Raw genomic sequence first — 9568 nt, 5'->3', positions numbered from 1 at the left:
AAACAATGAATACATCGTCCACGTACCGATAAAATGCCTTGATGTTTGAGGCGTAAGGATTGTCCAGAGAGTAGACACAGCGGTTCTCGAAAAAAGCGAGAAACAGGTTGGCAAAAGTGCAGGCTACAGGGGTGCGCATAGCTGTGCCTACCCTCTGGACAAACCAACGACCATCAAACATGAAGGCATTGTGGGACAACACAAATTGGAGGCCCTCACAAACAAAGTCGACAAATTGGGGACTCTTATTGGCGTTAACCAACAAATGGTGGATGCATTGTACGCCTAAATCTTGGGGGATGCGAGTATACAAACTCTCAACATCGATGGAGGCTAACGTGTAACTGTCCTTCCAACATATGTTTCTAACCACTCTTAGGAAAGAATTGGTGTCCTTTAAATACGATGGTATATCGCATAAAGTGGGGCGAAGGAGCCAATCCAGATATTGTGACAGGGGTTCGGTAAGAGATCCGATCCCTGCCACAATCGGACGGCCGGGGGGATTTTTTAACGACTTGTGCACCTTGGGTAAGAAATACCATATAGGGTACCTAGGGTTCTCGGGGAGCAATTTAATAGCAGTCTGTTCAGACAATAAGCCTATTTCGACACTTCTCCTGAGAAAAGAACGTAAAAGGGTCTGGTACCTCAGAGTGGGATTGCTGGCCAGAGGAGTGTACGTAACAGACTCCCCTAACTGTCTATCTGCTTCCTTCTTGTAATACTCACTTGTCATAATGACCACATTGCCCCCCTTGTCCGCTGGCTTCACCACGACATCTTTTAAAGATTGGAGCCAAAGTAGGGCTTGTTTTTCGCCCGCAGAAAGATTGCTGCGGGCAGTAGGATAAACCAAGGCCCTAACGTCGTCTCTGACGCGTTGGCAAAAAATGTCGATGGGAGAGCCAGCAGGCAAGGGGGGACAAAAGGAAGATCTAACCCCTTGTTTAAAAACTTCAACCTCCACTTCTGAGTCTGGAATAACCAATTCAGCTTGTACTGCTGGTTCATCCAGCGACAAGGTATTCTCCAGGCTCAAAAGACACTCAATAACAGGTAAATCCAGGTGTGGGGTAGTATCAGGGGGGGAAAAACCTAATGGTCCAACAACAGCTGGAATTTCGCCCTCTCTACGACTCCTAGTGATGCCCCCACCACCCCCATTTTCACCAACCTGGAACATCTTATGTAGACTTAATTTGCGTATGCTTTTAAATAGGTCGACTTCAAATTGTATAGGGTCAAAGGAATTGGTAACCGCAAAATTAAGACCTTTCTTAAGAACAGATACACATTCGTCAGACAGAATTAGATTAGTAAGGTTAACGACATTATAGTCTCTAGTGTCCTCAATAACTGTGGGAACATCACCTCCCGATTCAAAAGTTAGGGGGGAATCAAACAATGTGAGGTTAGTCAGGTGTTCCGGACAGTCCAGTTTGACTGAAGGGGTTGCCCCCCGGCTACTCTTATAAGAGTAGTGTAGTTGAGTATCTATGAACAAACAAACGTAGTGTTCAGCCCCTACCACGCGTTGGAAATTATGATGTATCCCCATGTCTTTTAAAATGCCTTAAATAAAGAAGTTTTATTCAACGCTGTGCCTGGTTTGGGCTGAGCTGGATCGTGCTTGCATAAAAGTTGAGTATCTTTACATGTTTTTTACTTTTTTAATGGTAGATTTCCTTTAAAGAGAACCCGTCATGCAAAATAACCCCCCTAAACTAAATATATTTTCATAAACTGCCATTAGAGAGCATTGCCTCTATCCCTTCATTGTCCCTCTACATGCCTGTAAACCTAAGCAATGAGGTCCTAAAGCTGTATGCAAATGACCTGTGAAATGTCCAATGAAGCATTAGCATATTCAAGCTGTCCACTCTATTCATGAGTGGGAGGTACAGCCACACCCCCAGTGCATGACTGACAGCCTGTATAATGATGTGAGGCTGTATAATGATGTGCTTCCTGGTGCTGGTGGCCACGCCCCCTGCAGCCTGTGTGTGCATGTGTGTGTGTATAGGAGAGATACAGCAGCTCCAGGCAGCCATGTTATAGGAGAACATGTCAGATTCATGTGTAGCTGATGTCTGTGTCTCTCACCTGTATATTAGGAGGATGCAGCATGTCAGCAGATACACTAACTATGCTTTACTATACATTACACACAGACATGAGCAGGGGGAGGAGAGGGGAGGGGTAACAGGGGTGACAGCACTGCCTCTGACCATGTGACCAGCCTCATTTACATGATAAAGAATAGATGATTTTACAATGAATAATGTATGAAATAACTAGATAAAGGCTGGGATGGGATCCTTGTGAGCTGCTCCAACAGGTAGTAGTGACAGGACTAGTGACACAGACCTGATGACAGGTGTCCTTTAAGTACAGGATACATTTTTTATGGGGCTGTTGTGAATAATATACATTTTTAATGGGGGTGAATTAGAGAAACCCCATAATAACTGTATAAAGCCTAAAACCCCTATTAGAAATGTACATATTCTGTGCTTAAAGGGAACCTGTCATCAGAAATTGGCCTAATAAACTACGACCAGTGTGTTGTCAAACAGCTTCTTACCCCTTCCCGCACCTTGACGTGATTCTACGTCATAGGATGTGGGTCGTTCCCGCACCTTGACGTAGAATCACGGCATGGCGATCGCCCGGGTTCAGAAGCTGGTAGCCGGATCCCACAGTAACAGCCGGGATCACAAAAGTCAATATTGACCGCGGCGTCTATGGTACATCGGTGCAACGATTGGCACCCTCCCGTGCAAGGCATGGAGGTGCCAATTGTTACCATGGAAACCCTGAGGTCCGATAAGGACCCAAGGGCTGCCTATAGTAGCAGCCTGTTAGGATCGTGCACTGTACAGGATCTAACAGTGCCTGTCAGCCTATGCAGAATTCATAGGATGACTATGTAATATTCTGCAATACATTAGTATTGCAGTATATTACAATGAACAAGTGATCAAATAATCACCTGTTCATGTCCCACCCTGGGACAGAATAAAACAGTAAAAAAAAGTAAAAAAAAAAAAAAAAAGTACAGTTTATTAAAAAAGAATATTAAAAATGTAAAAATTTATTAAAAAAGAATAAAAGTCCCCTGAAGTCCCATTACATGCAGTAATCAAATAGAACATAAAAAAGTGAAAATCACCAAAAAAAACACAACATATTGGGTATCACCACATCCGTAACAACCTGTACAATAAAATAAAATTGTCACTGAACCCATATGATGAACGCCGTACAAGAAACAGAAAAAAAAACTCACAAAAATTATGAAATTTAGACATGTGACCTCATAAAAAGCGCCTAAAAAGTGATCAAAAAGTAAAATTTACCCCAACATGATACCAAGAATGAAAAGTTTTACTCTGACCGGAGCTCCAAGAATTGCGACTGGTCTCCTTTCTTTCAATTAAATATACCAAGATTCATTTTTCAATGCTGTAATTTTCCACCACATTTTAGCGTATGTGAAAGATCCTCCGACAAAAATAGACCACTGTTCAGAGCATCTCCGTTGTGGTTAATCCTTCCTTGACTCCACCATTCACCACAGTAGGTCACTGGAAGAAATAGGCATGCGAATCGCGTAGTATGTCTGTACAATTGAAATTTATTTGTATAAAATATACTCACAAAACACTTGATAAAAATGCGCATATAAAATCATAAACAGGGGTGCCAGTTTCACATAACCGCCCGACCCTGGGTTTCACCAACCTCGGCTTCTTCTGGGGCGTTTGAGCAAATTTTGCTCTTTGAAAATGAATAATTTTTAGCCATTTTTGCCAAATTTCATTTTTTTTCATAACTAAACGCAAAAGATGTCATCAAAATTTTTCTATTACTTTGAAGTACAATGTGAGACGAGAAAACAGTCTCAAAATTCCCTGGATATGTTAAAGCATCACAAGACCTGGCCCTTTTTGTTTTTTCATTTCCATTTTTCATTCCTCACAATCAAAAATCTCTAACTTTTTTTTTTGTTGCATATAAAGAGCTCTGTGAGGGCTTGTTTTCCGCGTAACAAATTGCATTTATAGGGATGGTATTTATTATTCCATGCCGTGTACTAGGAAGCGGGAAAAAAAAATTCCAAATGCAGAGAAATTGGTGAAAAACGCAATTACGCCATTTTCTTGTGGGCTTCGATTTTGCGGCTTTCACTGTGCGCCACAAAGGAAATTGTTTAATGAATGAGGCTCAATAGGAGCCGAAACGTCGCTACTGCTACACATGAAATAAAAAGGAGCACATTTTTCTATTTTGGACGTCTGGAGTGCTGCTCATTTTCTGTTTTCTATCTATGGAGGATTTTTGTCCCAATCCCACATAACTTGCACCCATTGCTACTTGATTACAGTGTTTCTGTATATATATATATATTCTTTATCATCTACCTACAGTAGCTGTCTCTTGTATCAGGGACCTCTGACCTTGTCCCCTCTTATAGCTGTCTGTCAGGTGTTTAGGAGAAATAATAGGACCTGAGGGGAATGAAAGTAAAGAGCAGGAGCAGTGCAGGAGAAGGAGCAGCAAGTGACAGACTTATTGTTAGACTAGTCCAGCCATTACCCAGCAGCAGAGACATTGCTCCCCTGAGTATTTTAGTGTGTGCTTAGAAGTGTCCTCTATGCCAGTGTTCACATTTATAAGTAACCCTATAGGTTATATTGTAACAAGGCCAGGCATACAGTGAGCACACAAGAGACATGTCTCCCTGCTCCATCCTATGCCCTGAGGAGGACAGGGCCCACAGGACATGGGCGCTGAGGGCTGGAGCCTGCGCCCGCTGGTGAGACACAGCTCTGCATTGAGCAGTTGCTGGGAGGGGCAGCTGGACCAGTCTGCCAGATAGAGGATAAGATAGGGAGGGAGAAGAGACACGGCATCAGACGAGCCTGCCTCCTCCTCACAAGGACACCGAGGCATCGGCTCCACACACACAGGGAAGCAGCAGGCGGGAAGAGATTAGCAGTGTGCGGCAGGATGCTGGGAATATCCATGTGATTATTACCTCCCGCCATCACATTCCACCTGCGAGAGGGAAGGAAGAAGGATTGTGGCTCTGGGGCAGAAGAGCCTGGGGGCCCCTCACCGGGGTGTGTGCTAGCCCATGCCCGGCCCTGACAGGATCTGTGCCATTGGGTGTCTGCCATGGAGCGGGCTAGTTGCGGCTATGAAGGATGCTTGTCCTGAATGACGCCTGTGCTCTGGAGCTGCGCACATAAGTGACACAGAGGAGCGACCTCCCAGAGATACACTGTACAGCAGCCCGGCATGGAGAGGGGGACATGAGACAAGGTGAGACCGCGGCATAGCCACCTACCTACCTACCTATGTCTTCTACTGTATATATATATATATATATCTCAGCTATCCATCTGATGTAACTAATACCTCGGGGCTCCAGGACTATCTACCCCATATTTCTGTATCTATCTATCCATCTTTCTATCTATCTATCTATCTATCCATCTTTCTATCTATCTATGGTCTGTGACATTTGTTGGGCTCTGATGCTATGACCGGTGTTATTGTGATGTATATCCCTGGGGTGGTAAGAGGGATTTTCGCCTATATGACAGTTCCCATACATTAGTACTCATTGGGTTGTGTTACAGCAGTGTGCAGCACCACATACACAGACACAACCCTGTATCACTGTACATTGTGTGCACAGACTTTGGGATGACTGTGACATGTAATGTATCACTGTGCCGCTGTGCGCCATACTGTAGCTTTCTGTCAGACACACTAACCTCTGGATGTAGCAGCTGGAACCTAAAATGAAACTGTATATTGATATTTCTTGGTTTTGGAGTAGAAATATAAGCTTTTTGGATTTGCTAACACTCCTATTTACATGACTTCATGTTAATATACACAACAGGGTTTTGTGGTGGACATCTAAGGTGGCTTTATCAGTTTAGCTTCTCATATCCTGCAGATGGATGATGGATGATGGTTACTGGGCCAGTACTTACAACTATATGTCTAAGTGTTAGGTTTGTCTTTTGTTTGTACATCATGCAATGGGTAATAAATGATCACCTACCTTTTTATGTTATGTCTTAGACCCCAGGCCTTTGTACTTTGTAATGGGGACATATGTGGTGGCTTTATCATTCAAGAGCCATATGTTTAAGTCACCAGATGGGTAAGGACAACCATATTTTATGTTTTCAGACTGGTCCTAATAAATATAACTATTAATTCTAGTCATTTCAAGATCCGCAAACACCAATGTCAGAAGATTGGCAATGGTGGCTCACCGTGAATAATATTGTGCTGCCACAGTTACATGTGCGTCCAGGCCAAGCAGCTATGTTTCCAGATCAACATATAATCTTCTGATGCAGAAGTAATGCTTTACATGTCTGACAACGGTTCCTGTGTCTCTGAAGACCATTTGACCTCTCTTATAAGATTGCCTTCTCTATGTCATCTTTACTCTGCATTATGTCACACTCTCTGACTTTCCATATAGCATTTTCATCCTTGGTTCCGTGTCTTAATTTGCTTTCAATCCTGATTTGTGTCACTGTCCCGTCTCTTTTCTCCTCATTTCTTTCTTTTCTCTCATATTTTTTTAGTTCTTCATTTTTGGTCTTGTCCCCTCTGGTCTTTGTGCCCATTTTTTATCCAATGTAGCTAGTACTGGGATAAAGAAACAAATATCATGAAATACTTTACTTTATTGGACAAGATCCAATCTGTGCCCCAGTGTCCCCATTCTCAGACCAGTCTGTGTCATAAGTTATTCATGATAACATACAACGATAAATTCTTTTAATTACCAGAACTCCTGCCAAGCTGCATTATCTACATCATTTAGGCCTTCATTTCCTAGTAATGTTATGTTATTTTTTGATGCATATTCAGGAATTTGGATAGATTTACCTTTCTGTATACATGCATATTAAAAAGAATAACTATGTGTGGTCTGAATCTGCCCAACCTTTATGGAAGTCACACAAGTGAAGGACCAAGCTGGGTAATTTATGAATATAAAATTCACAATTCTTTGAGTCAAGTAATGCTACCTTTTGCATCATGATTCTACATAAAGCGATTTCTGCATATGGGGGTCAGTTGATGTGCTTCTTAGCAAAGTTCTGTACAGTCATATGGGCAGATTTTCCCAGATTATGGAGGCTCAGCAACAGTAGCCCCACATTGTAGAGGGGATTGGTGTAGTAATAAAAGTCTAGTAAAGGCAATAAACTAAATTTCACAATCTCCTTCCTATTGCTTCTATTGCTATGATCCAAAAATTAAAAAAAAACTATTTTTCTGCCACTTAGAGGAAAGGCTCGACAGATTAATTTTTGGCTACACAACAACTGTGGCCATTTTACTGGTGGTATTGTCCAAGTTACCAATAGCGCTGAACACAACAATCATAGTACACACCCAGTACTAGCAGTACAACAACCTTTGTACTGATAACTCACTTACCTATTGTGATAGAAGCGATCTTACTGATCCATATGGGTTAAACTCCCCTCTTATAGCCAGAGAAATGTTGAATCTGTTCAGTTTGATGCTGCCGTACTGACCACAAACGCTTTTGTTGTGGTCTTTTATAATATCAGGGAAGAAATGTTTGTACTTTATATAACTTATCTCCCCAACTTTTATCACAGAGTGCTCAGCATGAAAAAGCTGGGTACGGATTTCTGTTAGGCCTCTTTCACGTGAACATATGAAAATGGCTGTATGCTAGCCGTATCAGACCGTATTCACAAGGGTAGCATACAGCCAAATTCATTTCAATGGGCAATATGGTCATCCATTTACATGGCCTTATTGTCCAGCGTACTGTACTGTGAGCAAGATGAAAAAAATTATAGAGTATGTCCTATTTTCTCCAGTATTTCCGTTCCATGTGTTCTATGGGAATGTTTAAAATACATGTTGAATACGTGCTACATACGGTTGTGCACCATATGCTGCCATATATACATGCAGTATACAGGGAGACCAGAACCAGTGGGAGATAAATTCTCTCAGCCATCCATCATTTGCCAACCCACTGTATTTTATACGGATACAGTATGAATAGAGTTATATTCTGTGCACATACGTTCTACTACACAAAAACTTTGCAAAACTATACGTATACAATTTATCTATTTCAGCTTTAATAATAACCTTATTAATATAGCGCTATCATATTCTGTAGCGCTTTACAGATTATGGGGAACATATACAAACATAATTAGACATTACAGAGTAAAAAACTTACACTCTATGACAGAGGTGGCACTCTGAGCCCCATCATTGGGCACTCAGGCTGTTGCCCTTGCACAAAATTCACCAGAAAGGACACAAGTGATCCTTCTGCAGGAACAGGTAGCCCTGGAAGTAACACACTCAGCGTTATTTTAAAGTTCAGCATCTCGGTCTACCAGTGACTGCAGGAAGAGAAGGTATGGACAGGGTCAGATTATCATTGGAGCTCCTGCTCTTGGCCCCACAATTCTTCCTGTTCAGTGGGTTGTCAAGGGGTGCTCCAATGGCAATTTGAATTTTCCCTTCTATCAACAATATTGGAGTTCTCAGGACTGTTGAAAGCTGTGGTATAGCACATTGCAAGAAGATTTTAAGTTAATGCCAGAATTGCTGTGTTGGCACTTTGCAATAAATAACTGGGTCTGGGTTGCAGTTTGGGCACTTGGTCTCTAAAGGGTTCGTTATCACTGCTCTATGAGCTATAAATCAGGAGTGTAAATAGGTTCAAGATTTTTCTATAATATAACATAAGTAAAAAATATATTATTTAAATGTCTCAAACAATATTGGATGAGATTGTTGACACCGTGGGCATGGAGGGGGCAGCAAACTATAACAGTTGTTATCCTCTCTGAGGCTTCCATAGCTGTTATAGAACAATCCACCTTAGACCCTGCTGGAAGCAGGATCTAGTACAGATTAACTATATTGTTAATATACTGCAATATAGTATTTTTGAAGTATGGTATCAGCGTTCAAACACCCTAGGAGGTCTACGATAGTAATAAAAAAGTTCTATCTACCCCATTTAATTCCTCTGCCCTTCAGCCGACAAATAACCAGCAAATGCAGCAGTAGAAAAGATGCATGCAACTGATTATCAATACAGCTGATCAATAACGCAATCGTTTATCCTCCATGTAATAGACTGAAACAAATAACTGGCTATCCTGAGGATAGGACCATTGTGACATAACATGTAGTCCTTATTGGGGTTATTCAGGGAGAGCAATAAGTAGTTAAGGTATGGCTGGTAAATTTCAAATGGAGCCATTCTATCCCCTTCTCATTCCTCCATTGCAGAACAGGTGCTTCCCTTCTCCCCAATGGCTCATGTTGGCAACCCTGCAGGATGATGTCTGGTAGGCCGTACTTACAGCTAGATAGGTAGTCGGTGACATCATCCTGTGTGTTGGTATGGTAGCTCTTTGTGTCTTGTTACAATCTGTGCTTGCATTTTTGTTATTTCATATATATATATTTATTTTTTTTTTTTTGTTTCCATCAAAACAAATCTCAGATA

At 41.7% G+C, this 9568-nt stretch overlaps 1 protein-coding gene across 2 annotated transcripts in view; it reads left to right on the top strand.

Annotated features, from left to right (window-relative positions):
- Positions 1 to 4865: 4865 nt before the first annotated feature.
- The window catches only part of LINGO1 (leucine rich repeat and Ig domain containing 1), a 231142-nt gene continuing 226439 nt past the window's right edge, over positions 4866 to 9568 (top strand). For both annotated transcript variants that reach the window (XM_072147855.1, XM_072147854.1), the window contains exon 1: positions 4866 to 5331. The gene's annotated coding sequence lies outside the window, so the exon portion shown is untranslated. The remainder of the gene's footprint in view (positions 5332 to 9568) is intronic.

The sequence above is a fragment of the Engystomops pustulosus genome, chromosome 4 (genome assembly GCF_040894005.1).
Source record: "Engystomops pustulosus chromosome 4, aEngPut4.maternal, whole genome shotgun sequence".
NCBI lineage: Eukaryota > Metazoa > Chordata > Amphibia > Anura > Leptodactylidae > Engystomops > Engystomops pustulosus.
The sequence above is the reverse complement of the archived record's forward strand: the minus strand, read 5'-3'. Positions and strand labels throughout refer to the sequence as shown.